Here is a 4,478-nt window from a genome sequence, read left to right as displayed (position 1 = left end):
ACCGATCGTCACTGCAGCTCGTGAATAAGATGTCCTGTGATGGTCGATCGCAGGATTTGGTGTACTTATTCAAAAACGGGTTGTTGCTGAAGTAGTTGGTGCGCATGCACTGTGGGGATGTGACGATTATATACATATACGATCACGCTGGCTAGAGATTATTAGGAGGTTTAAATAATGGGTTCTCCGTTTTCAAGGACTATCTCTGTATTGAACATCATACAGATCCCTTTTTCGGCCGCCCGTTCTTTCTGACGGCATAAACGAAGGTCATACGTTATATTATTATAGGTATGGATGTACCTACTAATATATTAGATCTCAAATGCGTGACCACATTAGGTCAGTACAGATATCATACGGAAACTACCTATACTATATTATGCTACACCAACCAGCGAGAATCTATCAAAATCGTACCATCTATTATGTATTACGAGTACCTATTTACTATGATTTAATATTGTAATATCTATTCAAGATAAGGTAAAAATAATTAAATAATATCGATACCTTCTCATAATATTATTTTAGATGAACGATGTACCACACTGTAAGTACTAACTAAGTAGGTACCTATACTTGGTATAATATTGACTGACCATTGATTAATGCATAATGGAAAGTTACATTTTTTTATATAAAAATATAAAATGTATAATATAGAAGTCTATTGATTAATAATAATAATTATATTGTTGCATGTAAAATTACTAAAGTTGTTACGTTATACCACCTGTACCCATCCATAGTGGCATTGACGCATTGTATGGGTGGGGAAGGAAATAGGGGCCAGGGCCATAATTTTCTAAAGCCGTTGCATACTCTTGTATCCACGAAGAAAATTAATTTATATTTTGATCTATAGTTAAATGTGTAAAATAGTACGTATCTACCTATCCTATTACTTTAATAAAATTGCTTTTTTTATATAAAATATAATAAATTATAAATAAGCCTAGTGTATTTACCCCCCCCCCCCCCCCCCCACACACACACACACACACTAACTTAGGTGAAAAACCAAATCAGCAACTGCAGATAGTAGTCAGTGATGTATGCAGAAAAAAGTTTAGGGGGATGTTTTTGAAAATAAATTATTGAAAAGTAGAACTCTTTTTAATAAACATACGATTTTTTTATAAAAATTAGCTATAATACTTTTTTAATATAACCATTGATATAACAAAAATAAAAATTAGAATACTAGCTAAATCCAATTTTCGTGAATTTTAAACCATTATGTTTAGAATATCTGCACGATTATAACTTCTCTATATTATATTAATTGTTTTAATTTGACAGTATTACATTTTTATTTTTATTTAGTCGGATTTTCACAAACACAATGTAATATATTATACTTGTCTATTAAAGTATAATATGACAATAAAATTAACATTAAAATAGAATAAGTAAATAATCATACAAAAACCAAACACGAGTATCTCGGGGAATGTTTGAACACCCAAAACACCCACCGACGACCGGCTACATATTATGTGGTAATATATTTCATGATTACAAAACATAATTATATGCTTATAAAATATCAATATAATATTGTACGCTAAAACATCAAAATATATAAAAAAATAACACGATACCAAATAATATCCATTCTTAAAAACATAAAAAATATATAAATCATTTTTCTGCGCTATAATATAAATTTGAGTATTTAACCAAGTATAATTAATGATTTAAATAAAAATAGGCACATCAAAAGGGTTTGGTATAGAAAGATTTCTACAGATGTAGGTATACAGTTTTATGTTACCCTAAAGCAGGGGTCGGCAATTAATTTATATGGCGGTCCAAATATTAAAAAAAAAAAATTTCGAGGGCCAAAAAAATCTTAAACTTAATTTTATCATTAATGTATTTATTTTTGTATTAAAAACACATTTTAAGACAAAGTATTTAATTATTTATAAAGTAATTATACATTCATACTAATAATAACAAAATTGTATTAATGAGAAAAATGACATTTCTTTTCTTGAGCTAATTTTTTAAAATCTGGTACTCTTGGAGAACAACTGATGCGTAAAGTGTTTTCAAGGTGGTGATCTGTTAATCTTGAACGGTATCGGTTTTTTAAAAACGTCATTTTTTATTATAAACATCGGTATACGATGAACGCTATCGTAATTTCCTAATAAATTCATAAAAATAGATCGCCTCTGAATATTGTATTTTACACACACACACACACACACACGCGCGCGCGCGAATGCAAGCGACTCGGCCCGCAGCCGTGACTGTGGCACGTTCAACAACAACACAGAATACAGATAATCATAAACCGTTATTATTGTCTCAGCGCCTAATGAAATCGATTTCAATATTGGTTTAATTTTTGTTATGAACGGAGGGGGAGTGATACATAGGATATATGGGAAAATTAAGATAATTTTTGGCGGTCCAGTTATTTCCCTTCCGCGGGCCGGACATGGCCCGCGGGCCGCCTATTGCCGACCCCTGCCCTAAAGCATTAACATATTAAAATGTGAGAAAATGTTTCATATACTATACCGAATATACTTCATTGAACTTTTGAAATCTGTATTAAAATTTAAATAATCTTAAATTTAATTATATCTTTTATTTCACCGTTGAAAAGTCGTTATATAGCTATAAAATATATATAATATGAATGTAATCAAAATACGCAACAATATTTCTAAACATGAACTAAAATAATAGAAACATGCTTTGAAAGGAAAATCATTAAAAATATGCAAATATACGCTACATAAATATCTTTTCTTTGTATTCTTAAGGTTAACAAACTAATTTCTATCCTATCCTGCAACTTTTAATTCTTAAGCTAAAAAAATATTTAACTGCATAAGCATCCACCATTTGCAAATCTCTAATCGCAGTGATGAGTCCCACTCACCGAGAGAAGTTTACGGACTACACACAGTATCGACCAAGTTATTTTACGTAGTGTTTTGTATTTTCTTGGTAAATAAATAGAAATCATGTAGGTAAACTTCTAATGTAGATATTTTAATTTTATTTACGCAATATATCGCCATCTACACCATATCACTTTCTTCATCCGCGTCCAAAAATTTAAAAAAAAAACCATCCGCCATCGTCTTATATTTTAATTACCCCAAAAATCACAATATTTGGCTATTAACTCTCAACATTACCAAAAATCAAAATTCAAAATACCAACTTTAGGTATAAAGTCCCTCATGGTTATTTAGGAAAATAATATAACCATATACATATAGTAAGTAATGCCGTTACCTATATTATATAATAGTACCTATGTAAGTATTTATATTATATGTTGCATTAACATAATTCTTCAACAATTCAAATAATATTAAGTAGTTATTTTAGCTACCTACCTACCTATATTGGCTATATTTACATATTCATTACAAATCAAATTTGATGATCGAATTTAATGCCTACGGCCTACCTAACACGATATTATGATAAAAGAACACGATTCAATGTTGCAGTATGCTCATCAATATGACAATATTATATAGGTACATCATGTAGATTATAGAGACATACAAATTCCACACATGATAGTAACAGAATATAATATTAATATATCTAATGTCAACACTGTCAACTGTCGTATAGGTACCCACATATTTTGATTTAATAAAAAAGATATAAAAGAGTTATTGCGGGTTTGGTATATTTAAATGGCATTACAGAAATGTCTAGACAAAACGATCAAACCCGTAACACATAATATTTTACCATTTTATTAAAATTCATAGACATCAAAATATGAATTCGAAAACAACCCAACATAAATCGTTTATTACGTGAAGTATAATCTAATATTAAGTATCTATATCGACTATATGTCTATATCTATGCTCTTAAACCTTGTTTTAAACAAGTTGTTAACATATTTTTACATGTGTATTGGTTTATTTTCATTCGCTGTTTCAAAAAAAAAAAAACAGTCAGTACCTAAAACGACTCCATAACATTATTAGACACGTAAAATAAACCATTGTCAGGCACTCAGGTGCATTATTACGTAGGTATATGGGGCGTTGATTGTTGGGAGATTGAAATTATTTTTACCTATCTACATACTAGTCAGGCGTAATTTAAATTTAAAAAAAACTAAGCGTGCTTACTCGTATGTTATGTCAATTCAGTTTTTTTTTTTTTAAAGAAGTTTTTTATACATAAGCATCAAGCATGATCATTATTTGAGGGTACTAATTTTAAAATAAGGGGTGCTAATACCCCCTAAGCCCACCTATTTGCACCTATGAATAATGCTAGTATACCTACGTGAGCAATATAGACTGAAGTGCACGAAATTACCAACTTAGTAATCATTAGGTAGGTACTAGGTGCCAATACTAGATGATTACCATAACTTTCAATAATTATACTTTATAATAATAAATTCATAACTATAATATTTCTAAATCAATGTATTCTTAGTTTTTGTCTATTATTAAATTATTAATTAT

Source organism: Diuraphis noxia, unplaced genomic scaffold (genome assembly GCF_037042655.1).
Source record: "Diuraphis noxia isolate RWA-SAM2 unplaced genomic scaffold, SU_Dnox_SAM2 contig0002, whole genome shotgun sequence".
NCBI classification, from domain to species: Eukaryota; Metazoa; Arthropoda; class Insecta; order Hemiptera; family Aphididae; genus Diuraphis; species Diuraphis noxia.
This window is presented reverse-complemented; position numbering follows the sequence as displayed.